The 21,486-nt window shown below is 37.7% G+C and overlaps 1 protein-coding gene across 6 annotated transcripts in view; it reads left to right on the top strand.

The window, feature by feature from the left end:
• Nucleotides 1–558: 558 nt before the first annotated feature.
• Nucleotides 559–21,486, top strand: part of LOC135304991 (pancreatic alpha-amylase-like) — an 86,070-nt gene continuing 65,142 nt past the window's right edge. For 2 of the 6 annotated variants that reach the window (XM_064428062.1, XM_064428055.1), the window contains exons 1-2: nucleotides 1,251–1,345; nucleotides 4,114–4,285. The gene's annotated coding sequence lies outside the window, so the exon portion shown is untranslated. Of the gene's footprint in view, nucleotides 689–1,250; nucleotides 1,346–1,463; nucleotides 1,532–3,494; nucleotides 3,602–4,113; nucleotides 4,286–21,486 lie in introns of those variants that run through there. The other 4 variants (XM_064428059.1, XM_064428057.1, XM_064428056.1 and 1 more) reach the window with 4 other exon arrangements.

Genomic DNA, 21,486 nt, shown 5'->3' with positions numbered 1-21,486 from the left:
AGCAGAGATGGCAGATACTGGATCTCCCACCAGGATAAACAGAATGCCAAACAGATAAACATGGTTTATAGCTTACCTGTGGTATAGCTAAGAATAATGCCATAATTGGAATGAATGGTTATTTACCTTATAACTTGACATCACAAAACTTTCTTATCGAGACAATCTTAACAGTTTATCTCATAAAAAGATAACATTAAGTTAAGAAAAAAAAGATCTTTATGTGCAATGAGAAGTTGCACAGCATGCATAGTGCAGGTTATAGAAATATCATTAGTTATCTGCTCTTCAACAATTACTTAAATTAGGGATTTATTTTTTAACTTGCTAGATGAATTCAACCTAATCTCCATCTTTGAGACAGTAAAGCCTGCTGAGAAAGGAATTAATTTCTGTGTGGTTTTGTTAGGGGTTTTGTTTTGATTAATTTGATTTTTTTGTCTAATTGAGAACTTTATACTGAGAATTTTTGTGTGAGCCTTTTCTAGAAGTTTGCTCTGGATTCCTTTTCTTGTGTTTCTGTGCATCACCCCCAACAGCAGGCCTTGCACTTGTGTGAGCACACACACAGATGCACAAGACAGCAACATCTGCAAGGCAAGCCGTCTTTGAAATGGCAAAATTGAACTTGTAATTTATTTCTCCAGGTATCTCAAAATGCTGACACCACCACCCACAGAGGAGATGAGTAAGCATGGGGAGTACATGAACAAGAGGCTGAGGCTCAGGTTATAAGAGGAATGTGTGCAGGGGACAGGGCCTGCTGTGCAGGAATTTTTTGTGCTTGGAGAGGTGGAAGCAGAGCTCTAGAGCAGTCTGACAAAGGGTGGTGCCTTAGTGAGGTTTCTTATGTTGGCATGGGTGGCCATGACCCTCTTATGATTTCTCTGTAATATATTGGCAATGACCCCAGTAAAAGCAGCGCCAAGGATCAATATTCAGCCACGCTGGTGAATGTCTGGATTGCCTCCTTCTCCCCTCCTTCTCTGACCTTGAGGGTTGCAGAGCTGTTTAACCCACTTTTATCCTCACTGCCTTTGTGGCATTTTCCCCTTAAAAACTCTTTTAGAGAAGCAGCAGCATCTTCCCCGAGGGCTCAGCTTGTCTGGCTGTGGGGTGTTGTGGAGCCGGCCGGGCCTCCCCTCATGGCAGCCACCCCTCAGACACCTGGTGCAAATGTGACCTTGCACCTTTCCTGGGAATATTCTTAATTCCTTCCCGTAAAAACTTCCTGAGGACTAAATAGAACCTGCAGCTATCAATGGAGAAGGGACTGGATGAGGTGGACAATGAAAATTTCTTTGTGGTGTGATTTGGATGAACACCAAGTCTGGGAGAACAACAGGTGTGAATATCCTTCAGCAAGATTCCTGCCCTAACTGAATATAAACCAAAATCAGCAGCCTGGGATTTTCCCTGCCTTTTACATATTTATGATTTAGTTCATTAACAAAACCGGGCACCAACCTCAAGCTGTCTGGCAGACCCTGGTGCTGGGGAGGATGGAGAGATGGCACCGCTGGCTGGCAAGGTGGGCAGCAGTGGAGCTGGGCAGAGGAATCCCCTGCTCCGGACTGCCTGAGCCCCTCAGGAGCAGCGGTGCCAGCTTCCCACAGCCCCTCTGGGCATGAGGGGGGCAGTGGGACTGCCTGAGCCCCTCAGGAGCAGCGGGAGCAGCAGTGCCAGCTTCCCACAGCCCTGCTGGGCATGAGGGGGGCAGTGGGACTGCCTGAGCCCCTCAGGAGCAGTGGTGCCAGCTTCCCACAGGCCCTCTGGGCATGAGTGGAAATGTGGGACTGCCTGAGCCCCTCAGGAGCAGCGGGAGCAGCAGTGCCAGCTTCCCACAGCCCCTCTGGGCATGAGGGGCGCAGCGCTGGGCAGCCATGTCTGTGCTTAGGCCTAGACTCTGCACTAGTGTCACCTCCACTCTGTATTTTTGGACAGTTCTTAATTGGAACTCATTAAATGACTGAAGAATTAATGGTGAAGATGTGGTGGCATTAATTAAGTTCAGGTGTGCATGATAAGCTATTTAGTGTAGCAAACTTTTCTTTGGCGTATACTCCACAGTGAAGGAGATTTAAACTTAAGAACATAACCCAAGTTTATAAACTCCCTCTTTTAGGGCCTTCTATAACTAAAATGCTTGTGTCACATGTGATGGATGCTGGTTATATGCTTTTTCTTCTACTTCTTGTCACTGCTTGCATAAATTAATATGACAGAATGGAGCAGAGGCAAAGGAAATGTCACTAGCAGGCTGCTCTGTCATCCGTCCACTGGTTTTATTACTTGCTGCCTTTGGTTTAATTTCTTTCTTCATAGTAATAGAGACAGAGGTCCATGAGGGGATGAGGATGCCTATGCTGTGAAGTAGATGTAGATTTCTTATGAATTCTGGAATGCAAATTTGGCATTTTGCTTGGTCAAGGATTATCGTAGTCTGGTTTTAATTTTGTGAACATATACATTGACATACAGAAGGCAAGTAGTGGTCAATGCCAGATGCTTCAGAATTAACTGGGAAAAGCTGCCTCATGCTTCTAATTACATCATAAATAAAGCAGATATGTTGGAAAAGAGACTTCTACCTAGGAGCTGAACTGAACCATTGGGATATGAGGAAGAAAATGGTGAGGGTATTGTTGATTTTAATGTTGCTTACATGTGCAATTCTGGAAAGACAGAAGGGGGACTAACAGGCTTGCTCAAAGGGGGAAAAAGGAAATGGGAAGGTAAATCAGCAAATTATATGCTTCTGTACACATCTGCTTGACTCATTCTGAGTAACGCAATTGATGCATATTAAGTGAAGCCAAAATGAGAGCTTTGTAGATATGTTCCTGGAAGTTACAGTATGTGCAGGACTCAAAACCTGACCTGGGAAGTTGGGATAAGGTCACTAAGAAGGGGCTAATAGGAAACCAGAGTTTTCAGTACGTGTGATAATTCTGTATTTCCTAGAATCTGGTGGTACCTTTGAGTGAACTGTCTTGTATGTACTCACAGCTTTTGGCTGTGAGTGAGTACACATGGTTTTTACATGAAATCATAAAGAATTGGGATGTCTTCTACACAAAGACTACAAAACATGAGGGAATTGGACTACTTACCCAAAGTGGTTTTACTTGAAGTATAAGATATTAATGTAGTTATCAATGGGATGTACCTTAAATATAGAAGACAGAAAAAATATTTAAAAGTATCCAGCTAACAAAATAAAGTCGTATTTTTGAGTCTGATTAAAGCATCTGTGTTCCTTAGGCCCTTTGAATACTTTGCCTCTAGGGCACTTCGGGAAATATTTAGTGGCAATCATGATGAATTCAGGATGCAAAAAAATATTGATTCATAACCCTAAAATACCTATTAAAGACTATTGTTGTATATTTTTTTTCATATTATTATTCTACTTGTTACAGTCTGCTGAAGGGTTCTTTTTCCTCTTACAGCCTCTGGCATACAGTAGATATTCAGCTAATTATTGGCATATGTTCTTGAAAGGGTTGCTCAGAAGATGGCCTGTAGACTAAACAAAAATCTGTGGAATCTGTTGCATTACTTAAACAAACCAAACAACTGGTACTTAAAAATACAACAGGTAACACTATAGTAAGAAGTTATCTCAGTCTTTTTTATTGTCTGAGAGGAAAAATTGTTGCATGTATTGTGTATGGGCCACATAATTCTTAATCCTTGATTTTGGAGGTAATCCAGAAGAAATCAGGCCTATCAAAAATTAATTCCTCCTGAGGTTCAAGATAGGTCCCAGAACCTGATCTGAGGGAAGCTTTGTGTAATTTTGGGGAAAAATTATGCAGCCATGTGCGATTGCATTGTTAGCTTTTCTTGCATGTCCAGTCCTATTGTTTCTTAAATTAGGAAATAAATTCTTACATTTGTTCCCCTTCTTCAGTATCTAGGGGATTTCTTTCCTTTTTTCACAGCTATTTTTTGTTCTCCCATTTATACTTGCAGCTTGCTTTTTGCAGGACTGAAAAGTTTTGATCCAAGTCTGTATTTTGCCAAATTTTTGCCTTGTGATAATTTTGTAACTGCCTTAAAAACACTCTGAAAGTTCTTTTCTCCTTTTTTTTATCCATTTTTCGCCAGGTGACAGGCAACTGGCTGTTGAGTCTCCTTGTAATGTCTAGCTAATTGAAGTGCCAGAGATAACACAGAGATGAGGACTGACTTCAGGTGAGGCCTAAGCAGACCCCTACCTCCAGCTAAACACCTGTGTCCATTCCAGATTCCTGGAAAGCCATGCTCACTGCAGCTGCAGGTAAAGGATGTGAAGGTGTGTGATGCAGTAGCTGTTGCACTGAGGTTCTTACAGCTTACTCTACCTCACCCACTGGCAAGGTCACCTCTGCCTCATTCACAAGGAAGTAAAATTTTATTTTTATGCTACATCTGTGAAATATATTTACTTACTTCTAAAAAAGGAACATTATGCCAGCTGTATATTGGAGGTTTACAGAGTGAATTCTGGGTGGCAGGAAAATTTGAAAAGGCCAGGGAGGAAATGGTGGCTCTTCTTCCTTCTAGGATGTTTGGAGATTTTGCAAAATAAGATGCCACTTTCTTAGTTCAGTTTTGAAATTAATGATGAGATATGAAGTATATGGACTTCTGTTATCTGTGGACTATTCTTCCAAAGGTGCTTTACTGTAGAAGAGTGAAACTTTAGGAACATATATGGAAAATCTCTAGGTTTGTGGGGTTTTTTTTACCTTTTAATACTGTTTTGAGTGAAACATTTGGGTCCTATAAATATGTTTAAAATTGACTTTTTTTCATGGAACACTATGTTGACTGCTCAATGTCTTTTTCAGATGTGAGGAGGTATTGGAGTTGGGATGGGTTAAAAATAGTTTTTCCACTTTTGGGGAAAGGAGATCCAGGATTCTGATTGGTTTAAAAACATAATCTTTCCAAACCTGAGCAGAGTACTAACAGACCTGTTGATACTTGTACTGAAAAGCTCCATTTTCTCTAGTATCAGAGCCTAGTTTAATGCAAAAAACCTCAAGGTAGCCCGTGTTTATGGAAAATCTTAAGGTACTGCAAAAGTCAACAGTGTGTGTGTGTGAAAAGTGATAGAAAAATGTCTTCCTTATTTCAAAGCTGCAGTGTACATCCAGCTGTAGTTTGATCTCTTATTTAAATTGTAGGTGTCAGTGTTCCACTGCAGGATAGGGGAGCTAGAAGTTGATAGTGGTGAGAATGGTGTCTGGAGACATAACAAAATAAACCCCCTACCAACCAACACACCAGCAACCAACTTTTCCAAAATGTTAATATTTCTTAAAAAAAGATTCACCCTTTGATGGAGTGGAAGTTTCCTGGGCAAAGCACAAGTCCTCTGGGGTATTAACTGTGGTGCTGGAGCCGTGGCTCTGAGCACCTCTCTGAGCCTGGCCTGGCTGCTCTGGGGCTGTGCCAGCTGTGCCAGGGTCTGGGCTGCACTCAGGCTCCTCCTGGGCCTCCACTGCACCCACAGCCTGGCCTTGCCCTGGGCTCTGCAAATGCTGCCCATGGTCACAGTGACACCAAGGGTTTGACTCAACACAGGTGAAAGACAAAGCCCTGGAGAATTGTATCATTTGTGCACAAGGTCACTTGAATTATAATTTTTTTCCAGATTGACCCCTTTCATTTATCCCTTGCATTGCAATACTGGCATTTTATTTCCAGAAAAATTACTTAGCTAAAGTCGCTCCTAAAAATGAAATATATTTATTACTGTAAGTGTTTCTGTTGTATTTTTTGCTGAGGATTTGCATGCCTGTGACAAACTGGATAGTTTATTTACCAAATGCAAATGAAAGGAGGGAGATTATTACTTGATAAAATACTTTAGTGAAAGAGATAGCAATTGGTCCAATCTCTGTACATTTAGAACAGCTGGAGGTTTAAACTATTTAAGAATATGGACGAATGCATTGATGTATTGTTCAACACATATTTGTCTTCTACATTAATTTTGAAAGTATATTTTAACTCAGCTGATAAATCAGACTATTTTTATTTAGATCATGTCTATCTGCTTTTCCTGAGAAAAAATGTAAGGGAGTGGACTGGCTGTATGTTCTTTATTCACTTCTCAGCATTCCAGCATCTTGTTCCCTTACTAAAGTATAGGATGTGGTGCTGAACTTGTATCTCACACAGAATCTGGTTACATAATTTTATTATTTGATCTTCCTCTTAGTTTGGAAAATCTGTGATTTCACTAGAGGATTTTCTTTAGTGAATATAGGCTACTATATTTTACCTGCATACTTCATGCAATTAACCAGACCATCACATAAAGGTTTATATTGACCTTATTCTAATTTGTCCAAGATTTTTCATGTTATTAGAATATCCACGGAGACATATTTTTTAAAATAGTGTACTTTCTGGGATCAATGTAACTGATTTTTTTTGAAAACCTAATGGTTTTTTTCCTGTTAAATAAAATTGGGACTTCCTTCCACTTCCCCTGAACTGTACATGCATTCCATATAAAAGATTTGGTTAATTTAAACAAAGAATTAGTATATCACCTGTTTATAATCTTGAATTTCATATGGATCCAGTATTTAATGTTGAATACTACATATCATTCTTCCTTAGAAATGGTAATTCTTCCTTGCTCCACCATCAAATATTAGATTATTCTGGCAGATTGTTCTTCTGCCTCTGCTATTTCTGATGTATACCTTCCTCGGAAACCACCTTTTAAACTTCAAATTGTCAAATTTAAGAAAAAAAATTTAGAAAAAAAATTCCACTTTGAACTGGAGTCCAAATTTACTTGCTTATTATAAAGTCTCACTTTGTCCCAGGAAAAGATGGATAGATTTGTGTGGAAAATAAAATGGAAGTATGCTATAGAGTCTTCTCTAAATATATTTATGAGAAAAAAAACATGTAATCCAGAAAGTATTTCTGTCAAGAACCAATAGCATATAATTAGCAGCCAATGTGTAGAAGAGGTTTTCCTGATATATATCTAGCAGCAAAGTACTGACTTCTGTCTGGAAATTTCATTTTATTATGTAATATATTTTGGAGCAAATCAGCAGCTATGGAGCCAAGACACAAGTGCTACAAGAAATGGAATTTTCATTACTGCAAAACCACTGCTGTATCTTTCAACTACTTTAAATAAATCACTGAAAGAAAAATGTATTAACAAAATCTAGTAGGTAAAAACCAATTTCAAGAGCTTGCTGCATGGCTGTATTGAGTATTTCTAAGAAATGTTGCTGCAACACTAAGACGTTTTAGAGACTAAGCATATGACCTAATTGTTCTTAATTTTTCTCTTCAGAACATGATTAGAGATTTAAGAATTTCAGGAAGGAATGAAGATTTAGTTCCTTCACGTATGTCCCCATGGCCTTGTGATTTGTACCTGTGAGAACCCAGGCAAATCCCTATGTTCCCTTTTAGAATGGCTTTATAATGGGCTTGGTACCAAAAAATCAGTGACAAGATGTTATCAGGGTTTAACTCTGAATTTGGTGGTGGGTTTTGCTTATTTTTCTTTTCCCTCCTCCTCCCCTTATAAATGAGTATGTTTCTTCTTAAAAATGTCAGACAATGAAGTCATATATTCAATGAAGTGCCTAATTTCACCTTTACAGGATTCTACTTTTTGAGATGGTGGAAAGATGAGAATTGAGAGACAAGGCAGAAAATATCTCTAAAGTCAGGAGTATAGGTGCACACTGGTTGTAGAATATTCAGGCTGAGCAGGTACATGGGCAGCAGGTGTGATATATGTTAATCAGGCAAAAAAATTGGCTAAGTGTCAGGCCAACTCAGCCCTGTAACTTCTGGTGATAAGCACAGATGCATGCACAGGACGCTTACCATCAGCATCTTCAACAACAGAGCAAAGTATCAGATGTGAGATTCAGAAACAAAGCTGAGTTTCTTTTCACAAATTCTCTGCTTATGCAGTATAAAAGCTTAGATTTAAAAATTCCTGGACTGCCAATTTCATGCCTGGCTCTGACTGGAAGTTCAAGTGCATCTTTCCAGTTGTGTTTAAGGGCTCTGTAATCCAGTTTGGGGGTAGTTGTATGGTATAACAATCAGTACCCAAGTAAGCTTGAGAAATAATGAGAAAAATATATTTAATATGTCAGAGAATCTCATTGCTTCTAGATTGCTTTGGTAACAATGACGAATAAAAGTACTTAAAGCTTTTTTTTTTTTTAATTAGACTTGCAGAACCCAGAAAAGCTTAACATGATTCTTACTGCAGAACAAACCTGGTCATACTTACCCACTGAAACACCTATTTATGAATAATTCATAAAGAATTTGGAGGGGCTTTTTGTAAAAATGTGGTGATGGGCCTGGTAAAACTGCTTTATTAGCAGTGGTTTTGATACATCTCTTGATATTCAGTGTTAACTCCCCTGAAGAGAAGTATAAGAATATAAACATATTCTTTTGTTACGTCTCTCAAAATAAGAAAAGCAAATGAAGTTCATAAAAAACCCTAAAATAGCTAAATACTGGAATATTCTGTCCAGAGTTGTGTTGGGATCTCTCTATTGGGCTATATTCAAGGCTCAACTGCATAAAGCTTTGAGCAACCAGATCTAATTAGTCCTCTTTTGAGCAGTGGGTTTGACAAAATGATCTCTGGAGGTCCTTTCCAAACTAAATTATGCAATTATCCTAGACTTAAGGGAATACAGACTTAAAAGTGGAGTAATTCACTGTTGTTGCTGAGTTATATTTGAAGCAGGGGGTAAATCAGCAACTATTACAATACCATTGTAGCATGTTGAGGCACTGCGAGTTCATCTGATTGTTTTAAATTGATGAAACCCCACTTAGGTGTGAGTTGCAAGTTACATTTTCCAAAGAAGTAGCTATTTAGTAGCTTTGGTTGTTGATTCTTGTTCAGGAGAATACTTTCCATACCTATGTATGTATCTGTGTTTACATTATCTAGGGCTTGCACCCATTGAGTACAATCTGATTTTATGAGGTTTAATGACAAATAAGGCTTGGGGAACTGAATTTTGTCCCAAGGAAGGGAACCTGAGTTCTGAACACACACACACACACACACACACACAATCTTTTATGTCCATGTCATTGGCTGTACAGCTGGAAAGTTCCCCCTGCTGCATATTGAAAATGAGATATCTGGTCTTATTTTTTATATGAAGAGCAACTTACTCCATTATTTCTTCTGCATGTTTTAGAGTGTCTCACTGCACCTTTCCTTAGTCTGCTCTTTTGAGAATAAATGAAATTATTTCAAATGTTCTGCACACCTGAAAAGCTAGCACTTTTTCTCCATTTCTGATTCTCCCCATACATTTCACTTGAAGTGGGATGCCCAGAGTGTGATACAACATTATGGACAAATCTTTACCCATGCTCTGTAGGATGGAATAATTTAATTTTATGTTGTGTCAACCATCCCTCGCTGTACCCCAAACAGGATATATTGCCTTCAAAGAAAACTTTATAAACTGTTTGGTTTGGGTTAAATGCATTATTTTTTAATGTAATTATTGTTCTGAATACCTCTCAGCTAAGTTCAAGTTGCTGGTTATCTACACGTAGCACTTCATTCATCTATGTATAAATACAGTTGGTAGCTGTTTTACAAGATTACTCTCTGTTAATTTTCAAGGCATAGAAAACTGGGGTTTTTTTCAGCTGTGCAAGATAAAAATGCACTGTATGTGCATTCAGAGCTATAACAATAATGTCAGTTCTAATTCCCAAGGCAGCTCGGGTATTAGAGCTGATTTTGAATGCCACCAGTGAAGGACTTGCTCTCCTGGCAGCTGATTAAAATTTCAGTCAAATCAGAACGAATTATGTCTGCGACAGAGAATTGGCATAATGTAATGATGTGTGTTACCTTAAAATACCTCTTGATGAGAAAGGATCTGTCTGCAAATAGATGAATAATTTCACTGAACTTGGATTAAAAAATCATACTTTAGTTAAAAAAAATGTCAACTGTAGGATTTGAGTTCAACTGTTTTTGCTCTGAGGTAACCAGACTTTCGTCTGCTGACTTGCACTGATTTAGAGCTGCATTCACTATACAATGAAATAAATGAAGACTTTTTTTTTCCCTTTGCTTTAGATGAAGTCATCAGAGAGAAACATTTATTTTGGTATTCTTTTGGTATTTCTTTTGGTATTCTTTATCTGGTTTTGTCCACTAAAAACCTGGTCTGGTGGAAGGTGTCCCTACCTATGGCAGGGGGATTGGAACAAGATGATCTTCAAGATTTCTTCCAATCCAAACTGGTTTATGATTCTATAAAATTACTAGAGAGAAATTTTAGCAGTAAAACCCCACTTTAAAAGTGAGATTTGTTTAGGCTCAAAGAAGCCCAGACATTCAAATAAAAGAATAAAAAGCATACTTGAACCCTTGAGCATTTCTCTAAAAATTGTTAATCTGAAAGTTGTCATGCTTCTTCTGATTAGCTTTTGGGCAGAGGATCCTGAGTTTGTTTCTTTTAATGATGCAAGAGAAAAAAAACTAAAATAGCTATGCTTGCAAAGATTTCACTTTGATGGAATGCCAAAAGTCATTGTAATTTATAGTTTGAATTAAAGATTACTAGTTTCCCAAAAAAATGCACTGTGTCCCAGAAGGACATTATTATCAAGTCCTTGTTAGCAAATGGCCTCACAGTATGTAAGTGGTCACATTCTCCTTTTAGGGGTGTTAGTAAGTAGTCTTACAATGCTGTGAAATAACATTTCATAATAGTAACATCACAAAATTGTTACCTGATTATATATTGAAGCAACTTTGAGTTTAAAATACAGTTGTAGAAAACACATAATGGGATAATCAGCTACTTTCTGATAGTGAGTAATGTCAATAGCTCTGTTTGTTTTCCTATTTATAGTACCAAGTTGAAAGGAAGTCTTTGAATCTACTGTGTAATTAGTACGTATTTTCACCTTTTTTCCCCTGACCCGTTATCCAGTTCTTAGAGGGAGAAAGAAAATGAGTGGAAGACCTAAGAGTACAAAGTTCCAAAGCTGCAACAGGAAAGTAAAATAAATTTGAAAAATTAATCCCTTTGGGCCCTGGAGTCCAATTTTCCAGACACAAGCTCCACTGGAATCCACTGTTGCCACTGCCAAGGAGTTGAGTTCCTTTGATATATTTTGTTTACTTATCCAACTCACTTTGACTTTTTGGTCCAGTATGTTTGATTCCCCACCTACTGAAAACATATCAGCCTATTTCATTCCTAAAGACAAACCAAACAAGCACCCCAGCTGTATGGGCAGGAAACTATCAGTTTAAAGCCCTGGCCTTGGCTTCTCTTTTATGCTTTTATTTTCAGCAATAGAGGTTCAGACAGCCAGGTAAAATGCTGTGGTTCCTGGCTGGTGTGTGACCTCAGTTATCACCAGTCTGTCTTTGGTCAGAATGCCAGTGCTATGGCAAATCTTCCAACTCTGTCCAACATCTGCTGAACTTCTCTTGGGACAGGGATGTGGTGGATATGAAAGGTTGTCTTAGAACATATAAAGAAAATGAGATAAATGTAGTTCCTAGTATGTACAATTCCACGTGATGACACAACTGTTTGTTTGACATTTGAAAATATTGTTAGCCATCCCAACAAGAATTTCTCCTCCCCACCCACTGCTGCAAAACCAAAACAACCAATAAACCAAACAACAAACAAAAAACCCCCAATGATTAAGGAGCATTTCTGAAAGAGTCAGACTGACTCCACAGCAGTAAACTGCTGACCTCTTCCTTGATGGGACAGAGATTCCCACTGGTAGGAGGAACTCATATTTTTTTCAGCTTTACCTTCTCCAGAAGAAAAAAAAAAATTTGGTGCAGAAATCAGATATTAACTGGGAAAGCTGTTCTCATATACTACCTGAGCAATTCAACACTGCCTGTATTTGTAATAGAAAGTTGAATAATGATGCTCACTTCCAGCAGCTATATTATCTAAATTGATTTTTTTCAACTGCTTAGTAAAACAGTTTCTGTGCATTTTCTTAGTGAAGTAAAGACTAAATTTATGGTGTTCAAATGTTAATGTTTGCCCTTAGGTAAAAGAAAACATCAATTGTTAGAAGGAGACATGAATTATATTTGAACTCATAGTGGCCTTTCAATGGAAGGAATAACATTTTTGTTTAAGTAAATGAAAATCAGTGATATGTAGGATAATTATTTTATTAAGCAAAATTGGATCTATTTACAGTAAAAGAAATTGTTCAAGTTAAATTTTAAAAAGCTAGTATATTGTGCCTTAACTTCAAATCTCTAGTCGTTTTAATATCCCACTTGTGAATGATGAGGAGGGTTCCTTTTAGATGTTTATGTAGCACTGAATTCATATTTAGTCATCTGTAAGAGAAGCTGGAAATTGCAGAAAGTGATTTTAAAAGTTATTGTTTTCTGTGAGCTGCACACGTATGGTTCTTCCACGAAGAACAGACTCACAGACTCCAGCATCAAAAATAGGAAATAATTTTGTCTTATGAAAATAATTCTTACAGAGAAGAGAGAAAAATTGCCTCTGAGCTCACTGCAGCATTGCTGGTTTCAGTGCTTACAGGGACTTTTTTCCCAGTGAGCATTCTGAAAAACAGCCTAGTATCCACCAGCAGGATGAAGCCTTTTCTCAACATTTTATTCCTCTAAAGAACCAAGCGTCTCAAAAAAAATTCATCCATCAAAATACATAGATAGTGTAGCTTGAATGAGTTCTGTTTTGAATGCATTACCTAATAATCAGTATGGTAAAGGGCATACAGGTAATTGTAAAATAGTAACTGAATATGAACGGTAGAAATAAACTCAGTGTTGAAAATACACTGGTAAGGCCTGGGACGCTGCTAACTGAAGCAGTGTTGTGTTGCCCAGATTTCTCTTCTCTGTTGGTCTGGGCTGACTGATATCAAACTGGTTAGCAGCTGGAATTGTGCTGTTCTTGCTATTACCATGGTTTCTGGTATAGTGATGAAATATACTTTCTATTAGATGGAAGATGTGCTCCTGGTATGTGATGGGAAGTCCCCAGAGAGCTCCTTGTACTATAACTGGCTGGTCACTTGTCTATTTGCTTGAAAAAGAGGTTCTCCCACCAAACTAACAGTAGAATTCTCAACTTAGTGGGTCACTGGAAGATGAAGTCCCGCTACTTGAAATTTGAATAGTCAAAAGCAGCATTGTTTAAACTACAGCTTGTAGAGTCTTTGTGGATCAGTGGGATAATTCCTGGGATCTGCGATACACTAAGTGGTGCTTATTCCTGGGAAGCCGGCAGTCCCCTCCTGTCAAGTATTGGCTGCAGGTCTGGCTTTAAGAAAGCAACAGGCTGGCCATGGGGCTCTAGGGATGACAGCTCTTGGGAACTGGCCATATTCATTCATCTTGGCTCTGGCAGTCTGTTTCCAGTCTGCCACTGTTGGGCCAAAGAGTTTTTAGTGTGTGCTGAAAGCAGACTCTGGGCAGATCTGTTGCATATTGATTCTACGACACACAGCCCAGCAGTGTAACATACACTGGCATCTTTCTAGGGTTACACTCCATATACTAATGCTTGAGGATGTCTTGCCTGCCTTACCAGAGGGACTAGTAACCACTGCTGAAATGCAAGTTCTGTAGCCTTAACTTAATTATTTAGCTCAATTATATTTTTTCTAGTTAGTCTTTTTTTTCTCAAAAAAGCAAATATGATAATAACACAACTGCCAATCTGTAATTTAATGGGCACTTGGTGCTGTAAGACTGAATCTGGAGTAATCTAATTAACTCCTTGTATATGTTGGAATGTGTTCATATAAATGATGCCTTAGGTTTTAGCTTTTATAATTTTCAGATTCTGTACTGCTTTAGTGTGTAGTTCTGAGCTTCATATTGAGGGACGGTAAGTTCTTTTGACGGAGTAGATAGACAAAACAATTCCTTTTCTAGCTTGGGACAAAGGATCAAAATTTCAGGCCCAAGAGCATAAACAATGTAGGCTGAAGAGACTACAATCAAAAAGGTGGGACTTCAACCTAAATCAGTGATTAGCTCTGCTGATGGATCAGAACTTATAAGAGCGAGAGACCTCATAACGATTTTGTGACCATTTTGGGTTCATCTGGGGTGTAGCCCTGACTGGGCTCTTGTATTGCTCAAGGAGTATCCATTGAGGCCTTTTAATAAATCCCTACTTTATTCTTTAGCTCTGTCTAGTCTCTGTTCCAGGTCAGACTTAACAAGGCATCAAAAACTCAAAAATAGGTGGAATAATCAAAACTTCCTTTGCCCTCTCTTCTAGGGTAAAGAGCTGCTTAGATATTAAGTCACCACATATCTTTGCCTTGCAGCTTTTTGTTCTTTATTTGGAGAGAACAACATTTTTGTCCCAGAGTATAATTGCATTCCCAAGGTTCAGGTCATTCATATCAGTCCAAATAGAAGATGAAAGCTGCCAAAAGTACATCTGGAAACAATGTTAAAAGCAGACAATTTCTGTATGTTGAGCTATTTGGAAGATCTGAAAGATGAACACAGAGGACTCACACCTCTGATTTCCAATATGGCAGCAATGTCCAAATTACTCTTGTAACAATACCTACCTCTTGGATGGCTCCCAACAGCTGTTATTTATGATTTTCAGTTGTTTGTTTGTTTGTTTTTATATCATAAAATACGTAATCATAGGTTACCCTTCTAATTAAAGTAATCAATTTATTACACGTCTGTGGCTCCACCCTGTTAATTTTGAGAGATTAATGCAGATGCCAACATATGAAAATAATGCACACTAAAAAAAATGGTTTTTTTATATGTCTTTACAGCAGCAAATTGAACCAATTCCATCTTAAGCTTTAGTGTAACAAGAGAGTATTTTTCTAGCCCACTACTAGGCTCAAAAATCCAAAGTACTGTAGTTATATCTTTACAAGATCCTAGCTTTCAAATTATATTTGGCTTTTTTGTTGTTGCCTTGTTTTCTTTTCCCCAGTTTTTCTAAAAGTTAATCTGGCAGACTGCCCTGTTGCTGCTTCTGAAGCAAATGTTGGGATTTTTCTCCTGGAATTCTCAGCAGAGTCTGAAGATCGAGGGTAGCTGAGCTGTCTGAAGCCCAAGCTTTGAAATGTTATGATGTGTTTATCAAGGTGCCCTAAACCTGACATTAGTCTCTGCCTTTGGGCGATTACACTCATGAAATGAGGCAAGGGTATTCTGCAGTAGTACATTTGCTTTATTTTACAGTCTTGCTCATTTTCTGTTCCTAATTTTTTGTGTGATGTGTTGTAGTGGTCTTACCAGCTGCCACTCATAGGCAAAAGAAGATTTTTAATGCTGAGTTTTGATAAGGTCAGAGTCTTCAAATGGATCCAACTTTTTTGGGCTTATTGGGAACCCAGTTAAAATCTTGGGGCTGTGGGGAGGATAATAGAGATAGAAAAAAAGGCTGCATTTCCTTTAGTTGACTGGAGAGTAATACTGTAGATATAAATCAGATATTTTCCCCTCCATATTACACTCATTTACCTATGGGATCTTACTTTCCTTCCTGCTTGCTTTTCTTTCAGTTCTTCATCAGAGCTTCATTCAGTTCAGTATTATATTTCTAACAGGAAGAAAGGAAATAATTCCACAGATTAAATGATCCAAAGAAAAATATTTTCATACCCCTTGTCTTGCTATCTTTAGAGATGTTATTGCAAGCATTTTTTCATTCTTTTAACTGTCTCATACTGGATCTGCATTATTATTATCTTGAGAGATGCTGGAATAATTTTAGGTCATCACTTTTTTTAGACTGTAATTCTTGTGGTTTTATATAACATTCATTGATGCATTTTATTGTTCATGAGGCTTTCTTATTTGCTTTTTTAAATTATTATTTAACTGCCATCATTAAAAGTTTTCTGTGGGATATCCACAGCCCCACATTGTCCCTTTCTTTTCCAGATAATGTTAGTGTTTTTCATATTCACTGTTCAATCCAGTGAACAGAATATTTTAGCTTTTCTGAAGTTTAAACTGAAATCAGAATTCAAGATACTAATAAATGACTGGCCAGTGTCATGACTGTAAGCTTGGGTAGCCTCTTCTGACATGATTACTGCAGGTAACTTTCCCTCTTGCCTATTCCTTTTTCTGGCAGCTTGACTGCTCTGCATCAGCCCTTCACACTTTTTGCCTGTTTAAATCCTTAACCTACATTCCCTGTTGGGCTGTAACACTTCATTATTTCTGCTTTGTCCCAGCACTGCACACTTGGCAGCTGTGCTTTGTCCACATCAGACTGCAGAGAGACGTGCAAGAGTAATAGTTCAACAGTCTATACTGAAAATTACACACTTGGCCACTGTTCTTAGCCCTGCTGATTTCCAGCTCTTGTCTTCTGACAAAAGGGACGTGATAGAAGAGTTTTATAATATTTCTGCAGGAGAGCTTATCTGTTTTCATCTAATGACTGACTTTGAGCTGGCTGTGGTTTTTTGTCATGAAAACTTACTCCAGGGAGTCAGATTCTCTCTTGGCAGAAAATATCCAATGCTAGTTCCTGGCTTTCTCATTTAGAAAAATAATTAATCAACATGAAACATTTTATGTAAACCAGTAAAAGTAGATAAGAAGAGATGAATTATGGTAAAATCTCTGGAGGGATCATTCTGAAGAAAATTGATTTGAATACATTGACTTCATAAAATGGACCTGTTTAGAAGTAAAAAGCACTGGTAGACAGAGTGGACTGTGCTACTGATCATATCCAAAAATTTACTCCATGTGTTCATCACACTCTCTGGTTTTCCTCTCTTGTCCATCATGGTGGTTCATAAGATTGTTTTGACTGTGTAATGTAAATATTAACATTGGTTGTACTGTCTTTTTTTTCCTGGAAGGAGGGAGAGCAATCTGTCAGATACAGACATGTTAAAAGAACCACTTGACAAGTGATGACAAGATGTTTGATTCCTTTTTAAGTGTTTCTTGTGTTCTGAAATCCATCTCACCTAAGATTTCCCATTAAAAGTCTGTGGTGTCTTTCAAGTGCCTTTGTTGTCTACTTTCTGAAGTTTGTTTTCTTTTGTTGTGTTTTTGTTTTTTGGTTTTTTTTTTTGTAAGAAACTCTCTGCTTGGATATCCTAGCTTTTTCCATTCCAATTACAGTGTAGACGAAGCCCTAGCAAGTTGAGTTTGGCAGATGACAAGTATTTGTTATAAAGTCAGGACAGCGTGCATCCAGAGTCTGGACTAGTCATGCTGGAGACATCATTCAGTCTATGAGAATAAAATGATTGTAGAGAATCCAAGAAGCATTTTAGAATGTAACTAAATAAGAGCACTGAACTTGGTTCCTTCTCTAATTAAGAAGGACTCTGGCAGAAGGAATCATTAAATGCTTTTTCAGTGTTTGATGTCTGTCAATAAATGCTGAAATAATGTTGGATTTCAGTTTGAGTAATCTAAAAAGTAAATGAGTAGAACAAGTATAAACAGTATTGTATTTTCCCTATTTAGAAAGGGAAATCATAATAAATTATTATGCAGTTTGGTTAGCTAATGTGAAAAGTTCAATAAGAGTCCATGATAAAAGCCCATGAAAACTGAACCGTGCAGCATTAGAAAACTTTACCTTTTAACCATGCTACTTGAACTTCCTTCATGCTGGCAAATTCATTTTCATAATTAAATGTGCTTTTTATGTGTCTGGTACAAAATAGTTTTCTGTGTTAAAGTGGCAAAATACAGCTATTTAAATTTCTCTCTACTTCTAATTGGACCCCCTGAGATTTGCAAAACTAAGGACTGTGACTGAACAGTTTCACATTTTTAAAATCTCACTTTTTAAAAAAGGTATCAGCCAACAGGATACAAAATTAAAGGGTCTCAATAAAGAAGACTTCTTTTATTTACAAACTAAATCCTTTCTACTAAAGTCAAGAGTGAAACTTTCCTTGACTTCCAGAGGGGGAAGGATTTCATTTCAAGAGAGTAGGACATGAAATTTGGATTTCCCACTGGCTTTTATCCAATCTGTGTCTCACTGGAAGTAAGCACCTTGCAGCTCCTTAGCAGAACATTACAATATTGCCAGCCCATAATTATATTGTATCTAATTAATTTAAATTATGCTAAAATTCTAACTGTTTTGAGAAATATTTCTTGACACTCATGCTTTGATTAGTGTATAGTCTGAAGGCTATATAGGGTAGCAAGGTGGTTCTCAGGTTCTACAGAAAGTCATTTTGCCTCTATAAAAAATACCAGTTTTGAGGGACAACAATATGTTCATCACTTCTTGATGAAACTGACATTGTTACTTATAATTGGTCAATTGTATTTTTCTTTGTTAAATTCACTTATACTAACTCTGTAAATGAGCTCACAAAGATTGTAATTGTATCTTTATATGGTTTAGAGACTAATTTTAGTAAATTTGAGGGATTTTTAATAGGGCAACTGAAATAAATAGCAGTCAGCTCTTTCGATAGTTAATGCATGGAGAGTATCAGAGGTGGAACTCTTGGCATGAATTCTGTAATGTTATTGTCTCTTCACAGGACTTACTATGTGACATTGCATGTTGACCTGGGGGGAAATAAAATAAATCTATGTAGATATGTGGTGACAACTGTTTCCAATCTGTAAAAATAATTTTTAATTTACCTGCCTCAGGATGTTTCCCGTGTCTGAAAGCAGTGGTTTACATGTTACAGTGATTGCTTTAGCAGGAACTGTGAATCTATAGATTCACTGCTGTGTTTGTCTGGGAATGTTTTTTCCAGTCACTAGAAGTGTCATGAGACAGACACAGACATATTCATTTTGGGACTGGACCTAACAGTTTACAAGTGTGTTTACCTCCCTAAGCAAAGCTGTACTCATGGTATAAACTATTTAGCAATAAGGAAGTAATTTTCCCCTTATTCCAGAACTTCCATGATCATAAATCCTTCAGTAGTTCTTTTCCGTGAAATTTATATACATTTAATTAGAGCATATGCCAGTTAAGAAATATGAAGAGATTGTTTTGGTCAGGCACAGCACACTGATACATCCACTTATCTACAGATTAGGATCTTGCAAGGAGCTAAAGCAAGACAGGCTTCATCTAAGCCCAATCCAAAGGCTAGATAATATCTACCAGCAACTTTCAGGTGTAGAGTCAAAGGTATAACAGTGATTAAAAAAAACCCACAATACAAAAAAACCACCCCAAAAACCTGATTTGCCTTTTCTAATTTTAGACCTTTCATATTAGACCTGCCTGAACATAATCTGAATTTGTAAGTCCCTACCTGAAACATACTTCTTACTTCTAAATTCCCCCCAGTCCATTTTGAAGAGGAAATGTTGCCATCATAAAATGTACTTAAAAGGTAGAGCAAAACCAAGTGACAAATGTTGGGGGTTTTTTGTGGTATCTGTGCCTGTGTGCTGTCTCTAACTGCAGATACGTGGTGGCAGGATTTCTTACACTCCCATGAGACACAAGGCTTAAGATCCCTGCTCTACTTGTGAAGGATATGACATGGTCATTACCATCAGAGAAAAATACTTGATAATAATCTTACGTAGAGTGGGTGAACAAGAAGAAGCTTTCTAAAGCAAAGAGAAAATATTTATAGGTAGAGAAATAGTCATCTTTCTCACCTTTTTATTTTTAGAAAAGGACAGTAGGAGACCTAAGGGACAAAAATTCGTAATTCGGTTTTAAGGACAAATACATGGTGTTGATGGATATGCTGAGTCTACTGAGTATATGCCGGCACTAGTATTTCCTACAACTTTCAAGCTGAATTTACTTGTCACCTTAGACATTAAGGCAAAGATGTGTGAGCCAAAATCTGGAGACATTTACTACTGGCAACATCCAGAAAGATTATTCAATCATTATTCACTTCTGCAGATGGAAACTGCTTGCTCCCTGACTTTTAAAATAATTCATTGTGGCAAGTTAGCTAAATCTAGCAAGTGTGAGTGTAAACATATATCTGTAGTATTAAGAAGATACCATCAGTATACCCAGAACACCATCTCCAAATTTATGTTTTTTCTGAAACAATTTATTACTATTAAAAATAATTTTATCTTCTCAAATTGTAAAGTAGGGGACTTTCAGGTGGTGCAATTGGTAGCTCTCAATGAATTTCTGATAATGAAGACACCATTTTATCCACTCTGCTGAACAGCAGAGTAACAGACATTGAAGGCTTTTTTGGTGGGTAGAAAAGGAAAACTGGAACTGGCAATTATACAGAATATTGAAACTACCTGGCTCAAACCACTAAAGCTAGAACATTTTTCTATTTTTCCTCCCTTAAAGCTGTTTAATTTGATTGTATTAAAAGGACAATTGAATGATAAGAACTCTTTTTTCCTTAAAGTAAATGTTGTATTTTCATGCCTGAGAATATTAATTTTGTTTTTAGTGCAACTGCCATGTCAGGTTTTTTGGGGTTATTTTACATCTTCTTATATATATACAAATATATATATAATGATTAGTAAATGAACGGAGTCCAATCCATTTCTGAAGTTATTTATTTCTTCTCTTATGGGAAAGTGAGTAAATAAATACAGACATGGGAAAAAGTTGTGGTAATGCAATCCTTATGAATGCATACTGGCTTTATAATAATGACATAAAGCTAACCAGGCGAACAAGTAAAAAAGAACACTAAATTTTGTTATTGTATTCCCATAGAGACACAATAGTCTGAGAAGCTGAGGCCTTAACCAATATTCTTGGAAGCAGGAATGCAAGAGGAGTAGTTGGAAGGAAGGAAGGAGTAGAGCCCTCACCCTTTATTTTTAGCCCCCACAAACAAACAAATAATTTTTTCAATTCACCCCTAATTTTTGGGTGGATTTTTTGCCTAAACGATGGGGGTGACTGTTTTGTCCTTTTTACAGCCAATCTTTGCTATGAGCATACGAGCATTTGCCATCAGAGTGACCTGCTCCAGCACACCTGAGCACTCAGGAAAGAGTGGCAAGGACAGGGAGGAATGGGCTTTCCTCAGGTTCTGTACATTGTCCTGAGAAATCCTCTGACTCAGGACTGAGGAATGAGGCCAGGGTGTGGACTGGAGTGTGCCTATGGAGAGAGTGAGCACAAATCCTTCTAGTTTACAGTCTGAAAACTGGTCCATGTCCTCCTCCTTCCTCTACTATTTCCTCTCCAATATGGTTTACTGAATTTTAGGCTCTATCTGTTTAATGGAAATTACACAACTGGTCATGGCAGTGGGCTCCAACATCCACGTCTCTCACTTGGCAGTATATATTTGGATCCTGTCAGGCTGAAGAGAAACCTGGCTGGAATTTCAAGGGCAAATAACTTAATCATTGGGTGATAAAAGAGAAGAACAACTTTTCTTCCTTTTTTTTGCTTTGCAGGTGAAATTTAAAAGGAATGTAGGCTAGGAATGGCTTTTATTTGCAGCTTGGCAGTTTTCAAAAGCCTTCTAATGCATTGGTTGAAATAA

The sequence above is a fragment of the Passer domesticus genome, chromosome 7 (genome assembly GCF_036417665.1).
Source record: "Passer domesticus isolate bPasDom1 chromosome 7, bPasDom1.hap1, whole genome shotgun sequence".
NCBI lineage: Eukaryota > Metazoa > Chordata > Aves > Passeriformes > Passeridae > Passer > Passer domesticus.
This window is presented reverse-complemented; position numbering and strand designations above follow the sequence as displayed.